Source organism: Macaca fascicularis, chromosome 4, assembly GCF_037993035.2.
Source record: "Macaca fascicularis isolate 582-1 chromosome 4, T2T-MFA8v1.1".
Lineage (NCBI taxonomy): Eukaryota > Metazoa > Chordata > Mammalia > Primates > Cercopithecidae > Macaca > Macaca fascicularis.
Genome location: NC_088378.1, coordinates 73,279,893 through 73,303,479, shown reverse-complemented (window position 1 = coordinate 73,303,479; position 23,587 = coordinate 73,279,893). Strand labels below are relative to the sequence as shown.

The 23,587-nt window shown below is 31.9% G+C and overlaps 1 protein-coding gene across 6 annotated transcripts in view; it reads left to right on the top strand.

Annotated features, from left to right (window-relative positions):
• Positions 1-23,587, top strand: part of GRIK2 (glutamate ionotropic receptor kainate type subunit 2) — a 700,667-nt gene that overhangs the window by 608,045 nt on the left and 69,035 nt on the right. The gene's annotated exons all lie outside the window — the stretch shown is intronic.

Sequence of the window (23,587 nt, the reverse complement as noted above, 5' to 3'; positions counted from 1 at the left end):
CTTAATTTATGAATTAATCTAAAGGAAATAAATGATATAAGGCAGGTTTACATTTTAGATGCCTGGGAAAAAAACAGCTGATATCCTTCACTTGGAGGTACAGGGATGTGGCAATTTAAATGGTAATATGGTGCATTGACTGCATCATCATCATCATCATCATCATCATCATCATCATCCAGCCTAAAGATCAACTGAGTATCCTCAATATCCAAAGTCTACTAAACACTAATAGTCAAGTTAAAGAGATAAATTATCTTTTAATTCAAAGATTGTACAATTTAGTAATGGTTTCAGCTATGTAATACAATGGTATTAGGAAAAAAGAAAGTTAGTACAATGATGGCGCACTTTTTCTAAGAATTCGAAAAACGATGGTTAACTATAAAAATGGAAAATCAAGAAAGGAGGGAGATGGGGACAGAATTACAGAGCATCTATTATTTGAACAAGGCCTTGCATGAGAGAAAAGTTTTTAAGGGAAGAAAAATGGAAAAGAAACTGCTTTCTCTTCCTCTGAGATAAAATGGGCAAAGGAGAAGAAATTGGAGGTATAAAAGTATATTTTGAGTTGAAGATGAGATAATACAGTTCTCTTGGATGGCCTTGAATTTCTTAGTTGAGCAAATTGAAGATAGAAGTGCATGGTTAGGCAAAATGAGAAAGAAAATCAAAGGTAGAATAGTTAGAGGAATGCATAGGTGGTTAGATAGATGGGAGAAAAAATATAGAAAATATAAAAACAAACACTTTTTGAATAATTAGTCCCTGCCAGGCACTATATTTTCACATTTAGTATTTCAAGCCAAATATAAAGAATACAATGATAGTAGAATCTTACAATTTGTGGTGGAGCTAGGAAAATCCACTTCTATCAATTTGTCATCAAACTTCAGCAAAGATAATTGGTGGGTGGTCTTTTTAATCCTTAGCTTTGGTGGTTGCAGATATCTTGAGTGTAGTTTCTTCCTTTTAGAAGGCAAATACTGTAATTTTCATGTCTGTCCCCCATGTATTTCTCTAATTACTTCATTACCTGAATGGTCTCTTCAGAAATATAATTTTCTGGTAAAAATAGAATTATATGGAGTTAAGTGACAACTCTGTGCTATTTGCTATACGGTCACTCTATCATGCATATATGGTAGTTAACTCACTCAGTTTTAATTTGGGACTATAGACTGAATGAGCAGCCATTCAAGAAGCTGAAACGTAGCTTCTCATTCAGTTTTATCTGAATCATGGATGTAATTTAAAAGGCAGAAATGGAGAAAGCCTTTCTGGTCCTGGACAGTGAAGTTTACAAGAAAAAGAAGAGAACATCTGAATTTAAAAAACATCAACCAAAAAAAAAAAAAAAAAAAAATCTGTTTCCTCAGAATTAACTGCTACTATCACTTTTTTTGGTGTGTATGAGAATCCAGAATTTCTTCAGTGCCACAGCTGAGACAAAAGGTGCCTGGATTAAACAAAAGTGTTGACTACAGCAAAATGCTTCAAAAGATCCAAGTGGCACCATTTACATAAACCCTCAGGTACCCATTACCATACAGGATGAATGGCATCTCACTGTAGCATGTAAGAACTTAGAGACAGCATGGGAGCCAAACCAGAAGCCCCTCTCTTTACTTCCACAATGGTAAATCTGCTTCATTCTATACTCAGATTCTATGTTTGGAAAATGGAGGAACAGGGAAGTTTCCTTAGAGGGGAAAAGCACACCTAAAAGATGGAATGCACATATTCCTTCTTCCTAATTTTTCACCTGCTGTAAATCAAGTAATGTCTTTATTTTAGCAAAGCTATCCATTTGGACAATAAATGGCCACCTTGTTATCAAGGAGCTTGAACTTTCAATTGATTTAATATAAACAATAAACTGACAGTTTTAAATTGGTAGATAATAAACTTGGCAAGTCTACTCAGCAATTTGCCTTTGGTTGGTTTTCTATCTGAACTCCCAGATTTCCTGTGTGCCCCATTATCATTGGAAATAAAAATTTCCAGAACAAAATGAAGTTAGTTAGAGAAAATGATGGTTGATTTTACATTTTAGTTTAGGGGTTTACTCTCAATTCTGCCATATCAGTCTTGTGTAGACAGGTCTGTGTGCAATACAAGGAGAGTATTGCCTCAAAGTCTCTAATCACCATTTTTTTATTCACATTGGTGAATGTCACCATCTTTTAGGGCATCCACCAAAAATCCTTAGTGTAACTGTAAACCTAGAGTTTTTCTCTATTTTATAAACATGCTAATACGTGTCCTCATGTTTTATTGAATTTCTAATGTTAAATGACCCTTTGGCATATATTATTATCTGGGATAGAAAATATATAACTCAGTGATAAAAATATTTTTAATGGCAGATGTACTTGGAATTCCTCTTACATTTCATATAAGGTATGTACAAAACAGAAATTTTAACTTTTCTCACCTGAAATAGCTACAATTTCCTATCAATCTCAAAGAAAATACATTATGTTTGAATATAGTTGTCCTAGGAGTGTACAGAAACCATGTATTTCTAATCCCTTAAACTAGGTTTGTTGAATTTTTGGATACCTCAGACTTCCAATACTTAACATTCATACCCTGGTCTTCACTTTTAGAAAACAAATTTGAGAATCACCATATATATATTTTTGAAAAATTTGGAAATAATGTTTGCTTATAGCAAGGTAGGAAAATAGATTGTTTATAGCATAAACATCATTGCCATTTATTTTGAAGAAAAAAGCAAATTAAGTAATTTCACAGACAGTACAAAGCCAGGCTTTCAAAAAAACGTATGTGCTCTACATATACTACAGCTACATGAAAGTAACTCGTAATAAGTTAGTTTTAATATTCACATGTCAAATGGATAAAATTATTAAAAATTCTCAAAATATTAAATTATTAATTTATGAATTACTTTATAGGTGCTTATTTAATGGGAAAAGGCCAGCACTTGGAACTTACAGCTTTGGCCCATGTTCAATTTAAATGATAACCTGTGATTCTAAACTAGAGGGTTTAACATCCCCAGTAGAAAGGTCAATGGGAAAGGTAGGAAATGAGATTTTTTTTCAGTCACCCTAAGGAATTCTTAACTACCTTGGTTGTGTATAAGATAGTGTCTGACAATCAAAGAATTGTCCCCCCAAAAAATCCATCTTTACTAGCATCCCCCTTGACTGGAACTTAATTAAATTTATTTATACTTGCTGGACACCACTGAACATCTAAGCTTCCTTCCAGTTCGGAAATTCTCCTCAGCAGTTACTTAGGAAGAATTAAACTGATACAGTTACTCTAGTAGAATCAGATGTACTTGTGGTTTATACATTCAGGAATACATATTAAAACACACACACACACACACCCTTCAACTTTAACAGCATCTTCTATGTAAAGGAAGTCAGTAAAAATCTGCTCCATTTTAAAATCAATCCAAAGACAGTTATGCAAGTAAAAATGTTTTTTTAATAACATTTTTTCAGGAAGATGATCCCTATATCAGACCCCAATAATGAAATTAAACTGTATTTTAGCACAGCAATTACAAAACATATTTTTTTTCTTTATAGAAACAATGTATGCCTTTTTAAAATAAAATAGTAATACATAGATAGCCATTATATACAATGAATATAAGTTGAGTTCTTCAATTCCCCATGATCTCCTTCTTCTTCACATCTTATCTTCCTCTCAGGTGGGAACTCCAGAGACTTCTTTGTTAAACCCAAGGCTTCACATAACACAGTGGAAAACTTACTGCTATAAATTAGACATAACTAACCTCAGTGAATAGATAATAAGCAATTGAAGTAGATTGTGCTAGTCCTGGACAATCAGTAGTGGTAGAATTGAAGTAAATTTAAGACTTGATACCATTCCCTCCAGCACTAAAATTCAATGAAAAAAAAGTAGGCCAAAGAAATCACTTCTATAAATTATATTTTGTCCTTGAGGGGTATTTTTGTATTGTATTCTAGGCTACATGCTGTTACATCATTAAAGGAAACTGTTTTTTCTTTCTAACTAGAACATTTATCCCAGAAGCCAGCATGCACCTCAATATTAGGTCTTATAATATGATAAACTTTCACCTCCTTTTATCAATCTAGAGGAGTAGTTTTTTATCTTCCCTGGTGACATTCTGGCTTTTGGCATCCTTCTTGAATGTAGGATATAAAGTCTCCCATTGATTTGAAGAACTTTTGCCTTCTGATATATCCCTGCAAGTTTGGGACCATATTTGGAATACATTGTGTGTAAGCTTTGCTTAGTGAAGCACAGTTTATCCATCAGTGAGGCTCATCCTTACCAGAAAAACTCTGGGATTATAAATACACATAATACTCTTAACCCTTAGTAATAGAAGTAAAAGATAATCACTGGGTGGGAGAAAATTTGAAGGTATAATCCAGAATAGTCTTAAAAGAAGGTTCTTAGAATAGTTGCGGATAGTATACATTGTAATAGAAGGGTGTGGAAAATAGTATTAAGAAAGAAAGTAATAATAAAATGGAGAACGTGGTGAATGGAAGACAATGATAAGGTAGACGTGTTTGGAAATTAATTCATATCAAATTTTGTGTATATGTAATATTTTCCCCTCATGCAATTATGTCATGTATTTCCTTTCTAAAAAGAGAAAACAATATAATGTAATATATTGTAAAACTCATTGCATATTTTGTCCTGATGCTATTAAAAAAATATTTCCCTTCTAAAGTTTATGCCATGTGCATTTTATACTATGAGAAACTGCATTTGAATATGAATTTATGCACTTTTATCTCAATGTCTGGATTTCAATCTCTTGCAAATCAGCAATTAAATTCAACTAGATGCACTTGTGATATGATGTAAATGCCATTTGACTCTTTTAGATAACTCATAAATATGATTTCATTTTCATGGATTATAATGATAAATCCCCCAAATGAAGACTTATTTTTTATTTCTTCAAGTAACAAAGGAATATAGAATTTAGAATTATGAATAATGGAGATTTATTCTTAAAGTATTCTTTTAATTTTACATTCATTATAATTTGTGCATGTGAGAGAGTTATACTTCACATTCAGAAAAAGTGATATAGCTATTAGTGAATGTGGTAGTGTGATTTTGCTAGTTACTTTGCCTGAGCTAGCCACACATTACTCAGTTTTCATATTTTCTTCTGCATAGTTTGACCGTGACAGCTCTCTTTCATTATTACACTAGCTCTGACAGTCATAAGATGAAAGCATTTTAAATGTTTTCATAATGAAAAATATAGAAGTTTATTTGCTTTTTCTATTAGGTATGGTTGAGCGTAAAAACTCATATTTTTCTTGCATGAACTGACGAAACTGTGGAAGAATATAATGTCTAGACCTGATTATGATTATTGCGCCAGACAATTAATAAAGCTTCATTCTATTACAGTTCATGCCTGAAACAGTCTCCAGCACTCACTGGTTGACTAAGTGAATCTTTCAAAAACAGAAGTTCATTACAAAGATGAAAAACGTTTAAAAACTAATCTTAGTTTCAAAACTGGTCAGGAACAGTGGTTCATGTCTGTAATCCCAGTACTTTAAGAGGCAAAGGCAGGATGATTGCTTGAGGATAGGTGTTCAAGATCAGCCTTGACAAAACAGTGAGACCCCAGCTATATTAAAAACAATAATAAAATAGCTGAGTCTGGTGGCACACAACTGTACTTAGCTACTTAGGAGGCTAAGGCAGGAGGATTGCTCGGGTCTAGGAGTTCAAATTTGCAATGAGCTATGATCATATGATTAAGCCACTGCACTTCAACCTGGGTGACAGAGAAAGGCATTGTCTCTAAAATAAAAAAATGAAAATATAAAGGAACCTGAGTCTACATATCTCTACAAGAGATGAATATTGTCCTTCCCTTTATACGAATTTTTGGGAACCATTTTTTGTGTGGAAGGCATTGGTGAAAAAACACTTGTGGCTACATTTTAGGTTGGTTCTTTAGAATCGTAGCAAATAAATTCTAATAGTATGCAAACAAAATGAAAACAAAGAAGTAGTAATCCTTTATTAATTAATTGCATAGTTTTGCTTTAGTAATTTCTATCATGCTTTATTTGCAAGCATAATACAGTTACATCTTTGATCATTTTTAATAGTAAGTTTGCTTTCTGTAAAAGTATGAAAATTTAACTGCCCATTCAATTCTTATTAGGTGTATGATATTTAAGCGTATAGGATTAATTAAATATATGCTAAGCCTATTAATGACATCCTATTAAACACTATTAACATCCTGTATTATAATTAATTAGATGTAGACTAATTATTAAGACAATTATATGTAAGTATGTATAGTTATATTTAATTATATTAATAAATTTACAGAAATTTAAATGTATGAATTTATATTTTAATATCTTCATTTTTAAAACTCTATTAATTATAGATTTGTAACATTTGTAGTATGTATAGGTAATCAACATAAATACAATTTCTATAACTTTTTTTCTGTTTCTGACAGATTTAATTTTTTTCATTTGATTTGCATTCATTTTTATGAAATGGTAGCATTAATTTATTTTTCCTGAGCTTAGACTCCTCAATATCCCTATTTATAGATTCCAAGTCCATAACCTGTTACCTTGGAAACTATTTAAAGAGCATCGTGTCTTTACTATTTGTTTTTATCAGATCATAAAACTGCCTTCTTTCTCCTTCACCTACTGCTTCAAATAACTCAGTACTGTGAGAACTGATAAGCTCAGGGCTTATGCCAGTATTATAGTGTGTGTGTGTGTGTGTGTGTGTGTGTGTGTGTGTGTGTGTGTGTGTGTAAGTGCAAGAGCCTTCTCATGACTATGTGTAGATATGTGTGTTTATGTTTTGTGAGTGACTACTAAAACTTAATCATCATGTCTTATACATTTCCTCACACCATTATGATTTTGGGGGTCTACCTGTGTGTTGAAAAACTGGTTTTTGAAATGACTTCTTTTATGAATATTCTAATATCTGAATCTGTAGTATGTAGTATTTCACCAGTACAAGATATACAGCATTGTAATACTTTATCTCAGGCAGTCTGAGGTTATTTTTAGCTCCAATTTGCTCTGTAAGAGGCAGCACAATACAGTGACAAAGAAGAGTAGCTCTGGGGCTGCACTGCCTAAATTGAATTCTGGTTCACCACATACTAGTTGTTTGACCTTGGACAAACTACTTAATGCTCTGTGAATTATCTGTAAAATGGGGTTAATAAAAGCTCTTGCCTCATTGGCTTATCAGTCAATTCTTGTAAGTACCTAGAATACATGGTTAATGGATGCCAGGGGTCTAACCAACTGGCTTGAAAAAGATTGATCTTAAACTTTAATTAATGTCTATGGATATACATTGCTGAAGATCTAAAGAGAAACTTATTTTACATCAATAAATTCATAGTCTGGGTGTTAAATGTGAATAAAATCAAATAGTTAACTGCATAAATACCATAGATTTTGAGATTTATTTTTCAGTCCAAGTTTTGAAGTCAAAGTATAATGAATTTATATACTTTTTATACCAGACCCTCAGGAGGTTATTAATTATTTTTGGATGTCCTTGCAAACAGTCCACTTCACAGTAATTCACACTGGTTTTGATATTTTAAGATCCTTACTGTACCAAAGATATTTATTAATTAAGTTAGAGTCTTTGAGTATCTCATCTGCATTATGGATTGAGATATGCTTGCCTGAATAAAACAGTAGATTTTTAGATTCTTCATGTCACTTAGGACATATTTACTTGATATCACTTTTTCAGGTCAATTCATTTGTAGGAAAAAAGCAAATGAATTGAAAAGCAGAAAAATTAGTTAGTTAATTAGCTTGGAATTAGCCATGCATTTTGTCCATATGAGAAAATTCAGTGACCTTAAGTAGTGATTTATTTTATAAGAACTCAGACTTTAATTGTTACTATGTTACCTTATAAAAATGCTTCAAGTGAGCCTTGGTTTCTTCAATACATCGTGGAGCTAAAAAGTTTTATTTTGCAGAATTCTGTATGTATTTCAGTTTTATTATAAAGCACACTTCAAAGAAGACTAATACTCCTCATTGATACAAAATAAATATTAGTTTCTCTATTTCCTTTGTGGAAACCATGAAATTAATATCAAATTAGTTTTTAAGAGCACTCATTTACTAAATATGACTACAGTGGAAAGAAGGAGTTAATAGAAATTTAGATTATGCTTCATCGATTATTAGAGGAAATGTGAGACTGGATCAAAGAAACAAGGCATCTTCCAAGAATAGTTGCTCTGAAACTGTCTCTTTTTGTTTCAGTGTGAATATTACATCGAGTAATTGCAATATGTTTTGCTCTATGTGGCCCCTAACATTTGCATTTCTCTTATTGGGAGAAAAGATTTATTGCTGCCACCCTAATGGTATAGTGAGTTTTTATTCAGTGAGTGTTCACTGTACACCAGGCACGGTGTTAGCCACTTTACAGGCATTTTTTCTTATAATACTTACAACCAACTTGCAATGTGAGCATTCCTATTATCCCACATTCACATTTAAGCATAAGGAAGTTAAGATTTATGGGATGTAAAGACTAGCCCAAAGTCATACAAATTTAAAGTGCCAGACCCAGTATTTGAACTCAGGCCTTATTTCAGAGACAATAGTCTCGTCTTTTCAGAGACTCTAGTCCATGCTACTATGTACTGTATCTCTGTTCGTTTTCTCACTCCAATTTCCACTTAATATTTTATGGTTTTTGAAACTAATTAATGAACTTCATCGCTTGTAACTGCACGATTGGAAGCCTGAATATCTCTGGGGCAGGAAATGAAAACTTAGCATGAGAGAGGCAGAACATGATACGAAAATGTAAGTCTGTGTATCATGTCAGGCAACTTCATGAGCAGCAATTCCTTCAAAATTCTTATTCTAATTTCTTTAAGGGAGGATTTTGAGAGTGCTTCTAGTTTTCAGCTGGTGCCTTAGTGTCTTGTTTGGGAAATCACTTTCTTATGTCTAAGTAAGTAAATAATGAAAAATTACAATGGACATAAATAATAAGTTAATAGGATCATTGTGGGGATACTTATTTCATTGTCATGAATTTCTTAATGTTTTTGACCTTCCTTATAGACTATGTCATAAAAAGGAACATTTTAAAACCCTAATGTTGCTTCATTTCAATAGCAATGATGCGTACTAAATGCCTTATTACAAGTAAATAATAAATTACATCAATAAATATTTATTTACAACAAAAGATATCATGGAAAGATTCTATAGATGTAAGATGCACATGATAAAGCATGAATGGTCATTCCATAAGTTGCTGTTATTGATTCATAATAGAACAAGATTGACAAAAATAACAAGTATGGACTCTGATACTTTTCTTCCATGTGATATTATCATCCTAGTTACTAATGCTAGCGAGTCTCAATCACACAATGATTATTAATTTCACTCTTTATTGAGACTCTATCGTATGACAGACACTATGCTAAATAGCTTACACATAAACTATTTTTTTCAGTTCTTCATTCCCATTTCACAAGTGAGGAAATTTAAGCTTGAAGAAGTTCAGTAACTTGTTCAGTGACAGGCAAGTAATAGTATGAAGTTGGAATGTCTGACTCCAAAGCCTAGTATCTTATTTACTATGTTTTTTTACAACTTGCTGCATATTTTCTTTTGTTTTGTAAATAATAATATTGAAAAATATGAAACACTAATAAATATGTGTTTGTTATATAGCTTTTTATAAGACTAGGTTTTTATGTTAGCAACACATATAATATTAAATATAATATTAAATTATATTATAATATTAACTATTAAAAAGAATATATAATATAATGAAAAGAAAATAGTTTACACCTTCAACGTGCCAATGGAAAATTCTTTCAAGAAAATTCAGAAAATTATAGCCAATTCACCCCTAATTATCTGTGGTATTTAATTCAATGACTAATCTATTATCTGTGAAATAGAAAAAAACAAAAATACTTTAATATTAATAATTAGACTTTAGCACTCAGTAGTAAGAAGAAAGAAAATATCGCATGTATGATTCTGTCATTGTTGTTGGCAATAGCATGCAAATTTCTGCATATCTCGTTTATAACTGACATTAAAAGTTCTATGTTTTCCTCTTGCTTCTTCAGCAACCATACCAACGTGCTTTTGGGGAATAAGAATTGCCAAGTTATATCTTGTATGACAGAATTTTCCTGGAAATATTTATACATGTGATACATACTATATATGTCATGGGGGAAAAGAGGATATATGTAAATGTTAGCTTTACATTTCTGATACTAAGCTTGTAAAAATGGTAGAATTTTTCAGGGATGCCATTTAGTGTTAGATTGCTGCACAGTATATTTGCATTATTTGCAATAACTGAAATATTTAGTATTTGTGCAGGCATCCTTGTATTTAATATTGTTAATATTTATGTTAATTAAGAGAGAACTATAAAGAAGCAGATCAGTTAGCTGCAGAAATAATCTGTAAACAGCTTTTCTACAAAGGTTCAAGATGTTGCTCCCAAGGAAAGACAACGTTACATGACCTCTGATTAATCGCTTCCCTCTTATTTGATTTTTTTTGAATAAATAGATTGCTCTATGTTCTCAAAGTAAAAAGGGTGATATATTCTAATATTGCTGTACCATTTTAAATTGCATAGATAAAAGCCTATTTAAGGGGGCATAAGATCACCATAAGCCTCTTGTCAGTTTTCAACAAATTCATACATATCAAAAAGGACTCAAAGAAAAATAACAAAGAGCAAAAATAATGAGCCTGTCAAAGCAAATGCTTAATGCAGCTCCACTTTGCTATTAATCAGACTGTATGTGGGTGAGGGTCAAACCAACTGAGGTCATAGAGAGGATTTTGGTAAAGGCGAAAAGAAAAACTAAGCTAGTGATTTCAGACAGATTGAAATTTTTTTAAAGTGAAATAGAAAGGTCACAAAATCAGATTCAGTTTGCAGAAGCACAGTGGGCATGTTTTAATGACTTCTCAGTAGAGCTTTTTAAGAGAGGCCCTTGAGTTTGAACTATCCAAAGTAAACCTGTAAAAAATCAACAGGAAAAGAGACGGAATATTTGTAAAGATTAAATAAAATTATAAAAGTTGCTTTTATTGAAGAATTTCACTACTTTGGAAGATTAAAGTAGCATCTTTAAAAAAGAGATTTTAAATGTGTGCAGAATTTATTTAACATGTAATTTAGATATTGCTTTATGTCACAGATGAGCAATATGTGTATATGTGTGCATGTATAATTGTAAAGATGTCTTTATAAGATACTTTCCATAATTAAATATAGGTGATTTGAATATTTATAAGACTTTAAAAATATTTCTGTAAATTGTATATTCTGAGCTTACTAAATCCCTCTTTGACAAATCCTGAGTGGGAGAGAGGCAATGACATTCTTTTCCTCTATCAAACCATTCTTACTCTACATATAGAAAGCAGAAGAAAAAAAAAAAAAAGAATGAGGAGAAATAGGAGGAGGAGGAAGGAAAGAACGGAAACACAAAATCTTACCGTGTCATTACATGACCTATGATTAATCTCTTCAATCTTATTTACATTTTGAGTAAATAGATGACTCTATTTTCTCAAAGTAAAAAGGAAGATATATTTCCTTACTTGCCAATTATCTTATTGAAGTGTTAAAGTTATATTTCTCTACATTATTTTAAGATGTACTTACTGTTATTTAATTCATTTTAACGAAAGCTGACATGGTAAACTATATTTCCAGGACTGTAGAAGATTCAAAGATGATAAAATATGTATGGTCTTTTCCTCACAAGCTTTATAATCTGACAATTTCATAAGTAACCATAAGTTTGAACATTTTTGGTATCTGTAACAATATAGTACTTTATGTAAGTGGTTATAGCAAGAATAATGCCATAGTTCTATGAGGAAATAACTTTTAAAATTCCCGATTCTTCTCCTTTGGAAATATGTACGTATTTATCTGTCTGTGCATAAATACTATTTCTTGAAATATAGTTAAATCTACTACACTTCCATGTGTTTGAATTATGTTAGGCTATATATGCATGCTTCTATATATATTAATATATTACATATGTTAATATGCAGAATAAATATAAATATATACATTCTACTAGCAAATAATATATTTGCTCTGTTATTTAATATAAATATATGTACATTGATATACATTATACACACATATACATTAATATACATTATATACAAAAATGAATATATACACATTATAAACAAATGTATATATCTATATATACATTACATACAATGTGTATATGCATTACATACAATGTATATACACATATATCACAGACAATGCATACTATGTATACATTACACACAATCTATATATAGTACATGCAATGTGTATATATATATCTACATACAGATATAGATATATATGGATATGTAGATATATATACAATGTATATATAGATATATACAATCACCATAAGCCTCTTGTCAGTTTTCAACGAATTCATACATATCAAAAAGGACTCAAGGAAAAATAACAAAGAGCAAAAATAATGAGCTTATATATATATAATAAATATGTAAAATATATTAAAATATATAAAAATAATGAGCCTATAGAGATCTACATATAGATATATACATTGTGTATATAGATATACACATTGTGTATATAGATATATACATTGTATGTAATGTGTATATAGACATATACAAATGTGTATATAAATATATACATTATATACACATATATACATTAATATACATTATATACAGATATATACATTAATATACATTATATACAAAAATATACATCATATATGAATGTATAAACACATATATTCTACTGGTAAATATTACATTCTGTCCATTCATAATGGCACCCATTACTTCACTCAAGCATCCCAGATTATTGTGTAATTGGACTTTCTGCCAATAGTCATTCCTAATCTCTCCATGATATCAGTTTCAACATCTGTTTTTTTAGGTTCCAAATGATAGGACCTTTAACTATATTTCTAGCCTCATTTTATCTGCCTTTGTATTTTTAGTACATAATGTAATACATAGCAGTGTTCATTAAATGAAATAATTCATAACAAATGAAAGGATAAATCTTTTTTCATGTATATTTATAGTTTTCAAGCAATAATAATGATTAATTTGTTTTTCTCTTGCTCCTGAATTATAAAGATTATGATAGAAATGTAAATACTTTTTTTAGATCACAAAAAGGTCTGAATTCTTATTAAATTATGTGATTTTTAAACTCACAATAATCTCGGAAATTACACACAGCAAGAGTTAGTATTCCGACTTATAAAGGGGAAATTTTGTCTGAGATAAAGGGGTTTGTGCAGGATTTCTCCACTAGCAAATGATGAACGAGCACTGGAATCGAGGATTCCTAACCATCTGTGCTTTGTCTTTTTGCATTAGAGCTAGGATGAATATACGCCCCATTTTTCCCAGAAAATTTCACTTAATACATAGCATCTTGAATTGATAATTAACTGTGCCCTGTTTCACTCTCCTGTCCTGGTTTAAACAATAAATTATAAGGCAACCATAACTATAGCTCACAGTAAGAAAAGAAAAATAGAAGTAGGCCATACTCAGGATAAGTAATTTTGATATCAATGTTTATCAGATCATGTTAGCTTATTACCATTAAAAATATATCATTTTAATGATTCATAAGATGGAAAACTTAAATTATGATTATTAATCACTACTTTGATATAGATTCTTATTTTATCTTATTATTTGGAAACTACTGAATTATCTATGAATGTCTCTGAATGTTGTCTAAACAAATTTAAGACACTACACTATGTGAAAATGAACTCATTGTAGATCCAAACTACTCAGATTTAACATGCCAGCCATCAGATGGGATGAGAACAGAGAGTCACTTGCTTGATGGAAACTGAGTCAGGTTGGGTGAAATGAGAGACACTGGTTAATCAGAATGCAAGTCCAACTAGGAGAACCACAAATCAAAATGGTCATTAGGCTGTGTTCCCTATTAATAACTGATGACAAAGCTAAATAACGTTTCAAATTTTATTTGATTCCATAGCTTTAAAATTGGTGGTATGATAACTGAATGTATTTTAAAACATGCTTTTTTTTAAGTTAATGTATTTCTCTGCAGAAATAAACTCTTGACATGAATGATATTGACTCTTTTATCCAGTTTCAAAACTCTATTTTGTTAAGAAAGTTGTAATTATTGATACTATTCGACAGCAAAGATCAGACTGCTTTAAATGCTCCTCAATTTAAATCCTCCTTTTCAAAATAGATCATTATTCTTCTAATTTATTTCCAAATAAGAAAAGAGCTGACAGAGGTTGAGATTTGTTCAAATACTTCAATCCTAGAGTACGTATATAACATATATGTGAGATGTGATAGGGGTGTGTGTGTGAATGGCACATAATCTTTCCAAATAACCTAGAGAAAATTGTTTCTGACAATCCTATTATAGAATGCACAAGACAGGAATGAAAAATATATGATCATGGCTCTTCACAAAATTGTTTAACTAAGTCTAGTTTAAACAACATACTGACATCACAATTATTTCTATTTAATCCCAATAGCTATTTGGGCTTAAAATTTATACAAGTCTATTTAGATAAATTCATAGTATGCTAGAAATTAAGATATTTCAAGGAGAATATAAGAATGGCAAGGTCTTTGTAGCATCACTGCATGTGACTGGACTAAAAATCCACAGTGAGCTCGTTGAGTAAATTGTTTCAGATTTGATCCCTTCAACTGTTATTGAAGATTCTCCCACACATAATACCTTAATGTTACCCAATTCATTGTTCTAAGGTTATTCTAAAATTATTCTAAATTTCTCACTATGCTGAAGTTTATTTCTAAAATAAAAGGTAATGCAGGCAGTTAACAGTTTGATAAATACCACTTTATAATTTTGCTCTCATTTCCTGGTTTTGATTACATTAGATTTTCTATCAAAAGAGGCCATTATAGTTTCGGGAAAAATTCTTGACAGCAGAGTGTGTATGTCAGGATATTTCCAATGGTGAAGAAATAATGTTTTTAAATACTGCAATTATGCTTCTTTCTTTCCTACTGTATTTGATAATCATGGGCCAAATTATTCATTAATTACTTTTACAGATAACCAAAAAATGCCAAAAAGTACCGTTTCTACTAAAATCTCTTAGCAGGAGGATCTTCATGTTTGGATTGTGCACAAAGCTATTTTCATCATTTCATTGTGCACAAACATATTTTCATTTGTTTAAGTTTAGAGCACTTAAACAAAATGGGCAAAATGTTTATGTTTTTTAAAAATTACCCATTTATAATAGAGCATCACCAGTGACAAACACGTTATTGCTGAAGAGTAGTCATATTTTGCATCTGCTTATGTCTTATTCAGAATGTGCTTTATTCAAGAAGCAGGAAGAGAGGGACAGAGTCCTGCAGTTGGGCAGGTCTGTGCCCCTTACACTTACTCACCAAGGCTTGGCCGTGGACTTGTTATATTGAATCACTACTTAGAAACCTAGTTTCCTTCACCGTTGGTCAATTTTTTATGAATGTTGTCAATGATAGAATTTCTCGATTTTTCAGATATCTCAAATTATTTTAAGCCCTGGCTTTAAGTCAGTTAAAAACGTTACTTTCAGATATATTATTATCTGTTCACATCTGAGCTCCTGTTAACATCTGTTATTTGAGTTGTTAAAAAATAATTAACTTATTTGTTGATAGTCTTTTCCATGCTATTTTACAGAAACATATGTAAGTTGTTAAAAGTGTTAGTTCTATTCTTTTTTCTCTATAAAAAGTAAGAATTCTAAGAAAAAAAATTACACTAACCAACTAAGGTAAAGAATAATTAAGTTTGCTTTTGTTTCTCTTATTTCTAGGTACGGTGAGTTGGATTAATCTCACTCCTAAGTTGCACTATTATTAGCCTATGTAAGGTCCTTATTTATTATTTGAAAAATAGTTTTTAAAATTTTAATTATTATCCTCTCAGCCCCATTGAAACCCATGCCCCACTATCTTTACGTAATGAACCACTCTAATGTGCATTAGTGTATGTCTTTGATTATGGTTATATCCTTAAAGAATATATGCTAGCACTTTTAATATGCATCTTTGGTATTTTTTAATTTTAAATGTATATATTTGTTTTAGTTTTCACTCAATGTGATTATTAATTATTAATTGTTTCTAATGCCACAAGTTTTATACAGTACCTTCTCATCACATATTATTTATTTCCTAGTGATAAAAACTTCATTGACTTCAACTTCCTGCTATCAGAAACTATTCTTTAATAAGAGTCTCCACACAGTGTTAATTCATTCCTAATCAATTTGTGGTGCCAGTTAATGTGTCAAATTATCTGTCTGTCTATATCTATTTGTCTGTTATTTATCATCTATATATCATCTACATTGATCTGTTTCCAAAGTCCTAATACATTCTATTGATCTTTTTTTCTATTTAGCACCACTTATTTATACTAAAAATTTTAGTAGGATATTTAATATTGTGCAATTCCTCTTTTTTATTCTTTTTCAAAATTTGCTCTTCTATGGAAGTTTACTATGATATGCAAACTTTGGAATACATTTGCCAAGTAACTAAAAAAAAAAAATCTGCTTTATTTTTAGCTTTTAGTTTTATTGTGATAAAGTTGACATACAATAAACTTCACAAGTTTAAAATGTAAATTTGAAATTTTTAACATATGTATACATCAGTGAGAAAATACTACAGTCAAGGTAGTGAGCATATCTACCACTTCCAAAAGTTTCCTTGTACCCCTTGGTAATATGGACCCCACACCTTTTCTCAATACTACCCCTAATCATAGGCAACTACTGATCTGCTTTTTGTCAGTACAGATTAGTTTGCATTTTCTAAAATTTTATATAAATCAAATTGTATAGTGTGGGTACACTGTACAAAGGAATGGTTCATGGCCTGGGCTGGACAGAGGAGGACAGAGTGAGATTTTATCATGCTGCTCAGAATGAGGCACAATTTAAAACTTACTAATTATTAGTTTCTGAAATGTCCCATTTAATATTTGTGGACCACAGTTGATTGCAGGTAACCATGTAACTTCACATAAAGGAACACTACTGTGTATACTCAGTGTGTGCTCATTTTTGTCTTTATTTTTTCATTTTGCTTAAATATTTTGAGATTTGTCTACCCTACTTTACCTTAGTCTATGACTTGTCTTTTCATCCTCTTAAAAGTGGCTTTGGAATAGTGGAATCAGTCAAGTTTAATGAAACCTGATTTATGTTTTTTGTTTTTTTTGTTTTGTTTTGTTTTTTTTCTTGCTGTTATGGATTGTGTTTTTGTTGTCTTGTTTAGGAAATATTTGCCAAAGTCAAATCCACAATTTCCTGCTATATTTTCTTCTAGAAATTTTATAGGGTCAGGCTTAAAAATGGTTCTAAGAGTCATTTTGAGTTAATTTTTTGTACATGATAAAGGTATAAATCAAAGTTTTTGTTTAATTTTCCTGAATGTATAATGTTACATGACCATATTTTGAAAAGATTATCCTTTCACCAAATTTCCTTTGCACGTAGTTTAAAAATCAATTGAGCATCTATGTGTGGGTTTTTTTCTTTCCTTTTCTTTTTTCTTTTTTTTTTTTTCCCCGAGATGGAGTCTCACTCTGTCTCCCAGGCTGGAGTGCAGTGGCATGATCTCAGCTGACTGCAATCTCCGCCTCCTGGGTTCAAGCGATTCCCCTGCCTCAGCTTCCCAAGTAGTTGGGATTACAGGTGTGTGCCACCATACCTGGCTAACTTTTGTAGTTTTAGTACAGACTAGGTTTCACCATGTTGGCCCAGCTGGTCTCAACCTCCTGACCTCAGGTGATCCGCCTGCCTCAGCTTCCCAAAGTGTAGCTTTTCTTTACTCTTTCATCTGCTACACTTGTCTATGCCAATACTACACTGTCTTGTTGACTGTAGGTTTGTAATAATTATTGAAGTCGGGTAGTATATATCCTTCAACTTTTATTTCTGTTTCAAAACTTTTCACTCTTCTAGGTATTTTGCATTTCTATCTAAATTTTAGAGTCAGCATGCCAAAGTCTATACAAATACTTTCTGAAAATTTCATTGGAATGTCATTGAATTTATAGATCATTTGGGGAAAAATTGACATCTTAAAAATTGATAATTTTACTATATAAACAGACTGTATTTCATCCTTAATGTTTCATTTCTCTTAGTAATAGTATTTTTTAGTTTTCAGTCTCTAGATCTTACATAAATTTTCCAATTATCCCCAAGTATTTCATAATTTTGATGCTATTATAAATGGTATTTTCAAAAATTTCAATTTTGTAGAAACGCAATTGATTGTTTATAGTGATCTTGTATCCTGAGACATGTGTTAAGCAATCTCATTAGTTCAAGAAGGTTTTTTGTAGAGTAACATGTTGTCTGTTAAACAAAAAAAAAAAAAAAAAAAAAAAAAGATTTTCCTCCTCCCCACCAATCCAAATAACTATATAACTATATTTTTATGCCTTGCTGCGTTGACTGGAAACTTGACTAGGAATAGTGAGAAAAGATATATTTTCCTTTTTTCCTATCAAAGGGGAAAACAATCATTTTTACATGATTAACTATATTAGCTTAGGGTGTTATAGGTAACTTACATCGGGTTGGGGAATTTTCCTTTTCTTGTTTACTGAAATATTCTTTTTTAGCGTTTTAAAATCAGAAACAATAGCTCAATTCCTCTAATGCATTTCAGAAATCTATTGAGATGATCGTATGTGTATATGATGAATGATATTCTTTTTTATTCTAATGTTAAAGCAACCTTGTATTCTTGATATAAACTCAAATTGGTCTGTTTTTTGTATAGCATTGAATATACTTGTTAACATTTTCTGAAAAAAGTTTGCATCTATGTTCATGAGGGATATTGGTCTAAAGTTTGCTTCTATTGTTTCTTTTCTAGTTTTGCTTTCAGCATTATGTTTCCTTTGTATCATGTTAAGAATATTCTATCTTCAATTTTCTGGAATAGTTTATTTAAAAACCTTTTTAAATGTTTGGTAGAATTTATTGTGATATCACCTGGGCATAGAGTTTTCTTTGTTGAAGGCTTTTTTCTTTTCTTTTTTCATAAGGAAGGTACACATGCAGGTCTGTTACATGGGAATATTGCTTGAAGCTGAAGTTTTAGGTTATGAACCTATCACCCAGGTAGTGAGCATAGTACCCAACAGGCAGTTTTTCAACCTATGCCTCCTCCCTACCTCACCCCTCTAGTAGTCCACAGTGTCTGCTGTTCCCATATTTACATCCAGGTGTGCTCAATGGTTAGTTTTCATTTAGAAGTAAGAGCATGAGGTATTTGGTTTTCTGTTTTTAATGACAAGTTCTGTTTTTCATAAATATAGTATTACTTAGGTTATCCATATTATTTTTAGTGAGCTTTGGTAATTTGTGTCTTTCACAGTATTTGTCCATTTATGCTGTTGAACTTATTGGTTTAATGTGGTTCACAATGTTGCCTTATTAGTATTTTTTAAAAATGTATCTGATGGCCAGTGATGATGAGCATTTTTTTCATGTGTCTGTTGGCTGTATGAATGTCTTCTTTTGAGAAATGTCTGTTCATATCCTTTGCCCACTTTTTGATGGGGTTGTTTGTTTTTTTCTTGTAAATTTGTTTGAGTTCTTTGTAGGTTCTGGATATTAGCCCTTTGTCAGATGAATAGATTGCAAAAATTTTCTCCCATTCTGTAGGTTGCCTGTTCACTCTAATGGTAGTTTCTTTTGCTGTGCAGAAGCTATTTAGTTTAATTAGATCCCATTTGTCAATTTTGGCTTTTGTTGCCATTGCTTTTGGTGTTTTAGACATGAAGTCCTTGCCCATGCCTATGTCCTGAATGGTATTACCTAGGTTTTCTTCTAGCGTTTTTATGGTATTAGGTCTAACATTTAAGTCTCTAATCCATCTTGAATTAATTTTCGTATAAGGAGTAAGGAAAGGATCCAGTTTCAGCTTTCTACTTATGGCTAGCCAATTTTCCCAGCACCATTTATTAAATAGGGAATCCTTTCCCCATTTCTTGTTTTTGTCAGCTTTGTCAAAGATCAGATGGCTGTAGATGTGTGGTATTATTTCTGAGGACTCTGTTCTGTTTCATTGGTCTATATCTCTGTTTTGGTACCAGTACCATGCTGTTTTGGTTACCGTAGCCTTGTAGTATAGTTTGAAGTCAGGTAGCGTGATGCCTCCAGCTTTGTTCTTTTGACTTAGGATTGTCTTGGCAATGCGGGCTCTTTTTTTGGTTCCATATGAACTTTAAAGCAGTTTTTTCCAATTCTGTGAAGAAACTCAATGGTAGCTTGATGGGGATGGCATTGAGTCTATAAATTACCTTGGGCAGTATGGCCATTTTCACAATATTGATTCTTCCTATCCATGAGCATGGTATGTTCTTCCATTTGTTTGTGTCCTCTTTTATTTCACTGAGCAGTGGTTTGTAGTTCTCCTTGAAGAGGTCCTTTACATCCCTTGTAAATTGGATTCCTAGGTATTTTATTCTCTTTGAAGCAATTGTGAATGGAAGTTCATTCATGATTTGGCTCTCTGTCTGTTACTGGTGTATAAGAATGCTTCTGATTTTTGCACATTAGTTTTGTATCCTGAGACTTTGCAGAAGTTTCTTATCAGCTTAAGGAGATCAAAACCACAATGAGATACCATCTCACACCAATTAGAATGGCAATCATTAAAAAGTCAGGAAACAACAGGTGCTGGAGAGGATGTGGAGAAATAGGAACACTTTTACACTGTTGGTGGGATTGTAAACTAGTTCAACCATTATGGAAAACAGTATGGCGATTCCTCAAGGATCTAGAACTAGAAGTACCATATGACCCAGCCATCCCATTACTGGGTATATACCCAAAGGATTATAAATCATGCTGCTATAAAGACACATGCACACGTATGTTTATTGCGGCACTATTCACAATAGCAAAGACTTGGAATCAACCCAAATGTCCATCAGTGACAGACTGGATTAAGAAAATGTGGCACATATACACCATGGAATACTATGTAGCTATAAAAAAGGATGAGTTTGTGTCCTTTGTAGGGACATGGATGCAGCTGGAAACCATCCTTCTCAGCAAACTATCCCAAGAACAGAAAACCAAACACTGCATGTTCTCACTCATAGGTGGGAACTGAACAATGAAATCACTTGGACTCAGGAAGGGGAACATCACACACTGGGGCCTATCATGGGGTGGGGGAGGGATTGCATTGAGAGTTATACCTGATGTAAATGACGAGTTGATGGGAGCTGACGAGTTGATGGGTGCAGCACACCAACATGGCACAAGTATACATATGTAACAAACCTGCACATTATGCACATGTACCCTAGAACTTAAAGAATAATAATAAATAAATAGATAAATAAATAAATAAATAAATAAATAAATAAAATAAAAAATAAAAATGTATCTGTAAAATCTACAATGGTGTCACTTCTCACATTCCTGCTACTGGTAATTTGTGTTTCTCTGTTTTGTTTCTGATCAATCTCACTTGAGCCTGATGACTTTTATTGACATTTTGAAATAGTTAGATTTAGTTTTTTTTTTTTTTTGAGATGGAGTCTCGCTCTGTAGCCCAGGCTGGAGTGCAGTGGTGCGATCTTGGCTCACTGCAATCCCTGCCTCCCAGTTCACACCATTCTCCTGCTGCAGCCTCCCAGGTAGCTGGGACTACAGTCACCTGCCACTGTACCCTGCTAATTTTTCTGTATATATACACAGAAATATATATATATGTATTTTTGGGGGTTCACCATGTTAGCCAGGATGGTCTCTATCTCCTGACCTCATGATCTGCCCACCTCGGCCTCCCAAAGCGCTGGGATTACAGGTGTGAGCCACCTCACTCAGCCTAGATTTTCATTGATTTTCTCTATATTTCTATTTTCTAGTTAATCGTTTTCACTATAATCTATATTATGCCCTTTCTGTGCTTACTGTTGATTTCATTTGTTCTCCTTTTTCTAAATCATTTTTTTCCTGATATCCTGACATTATTTGCCTCATATTAATTCTACTTCTAATGAAATATATAATTGAGCTGAATTTTTAAAAATATAGATACTTCAGGATACTTCTAAATGATGAGTGAGTGAAAGTCATTAAGTTGTTTGTCATATCAAGAATCTACAGACTGCTAACATTCAATTAGTTAACCAAAAACCCCAAATGCCCGCTTGGTGCCCAACTTTTTTCCAGGCATTCTTCTTCTTTAATTTTTCTTTCTTTTTTTTTTTTTTTCATTTTACTTTAAGTTCCGGGATACATGTACAGAATGTGCAGGTTTGTTACACAGTTATACGTGGGCCATGGTGGATTGCTGCACCTGTCAACCTATAAACTAGGTTTTAAGCTCCACATGCATTTGATATTTGTCTCAGCGCTCTCCCTCCCCTTGCTCCCTACCCCACAACAGGCCCTGGTATGTGATGTTCCCCTCCTTGTGTCCATGTGTTCTCATTGTTCAACTCCCACTTATGAATGAGAACATGTGGTGTTTGGTTTTCTGTTCCTGTGTTAGTGTGCTGAGAATGATAGTTTCCAGCTTCATCCATGTCCCTACAAAGGACCTAAACTCATTCTTTTTCATGACTGCATAGTATTCCATGGTTTATATGTGCCACATTTTCTTTATCCAGCCTATCATTGATGGGCATTTGGGTTGGTTCCAAGTCTTTGCTTTTGAATACTTAATTAGAAGTTAAAGTACAGGATTTGAATCTTTTTTTATCTTTTCTAATCTGGACGTCTAGTGCTGCTGCTTCACATAGTGTTACTACTTTACCTAAAACTGATACATTTTATATATTTTATTTTGATTTTCATTCAGATCAGAATGCTTTGAAATTTCTCTCTTGATTTCTTCCTTCACTTATATGAAACTGTGCTGTTTTCTAAATACTCAATGATTTTTTAGTTATCTTTCTGTTAATTTGGTTTCTAATTTAATTTTATCACAAATTAATTTCAAAGTTTTTCCACTCTTATAAGGCTTAATAGTTTTTAATATATTTTATTAAAATGCATATAAGTTTGTTGGAAGTGGATAACTAAACAAAGTGAACTTATCTTGGAATGCTATTAATCTCTATCTCTTCCAGGTTTTGTCAAAGTCATTTAATAGTTTTAAAGTTTTCTTCTTTATTCCTCAATATTTAAGAATTTATATTATTATTTTTATGATACTAGCCCTATTAATATTTGATTATTACTATTTAGGGGGATGATTTTGAGTTTTATTGGTCTACTATTGCAATGAGCATGACTTTTTAAACTAAATACCTGGATTATGTGTATATATACACACATGTATATGTGTGTGTACACATTATATATATTATATATATGTATATGTGCGTGTGTATATATATATTATGTGTCTACAATGGTGTCACTTCTCACATGCCTGCTACTGGTAATTTGTGTTCCTTTATTTTATTTCTGATCAATCTA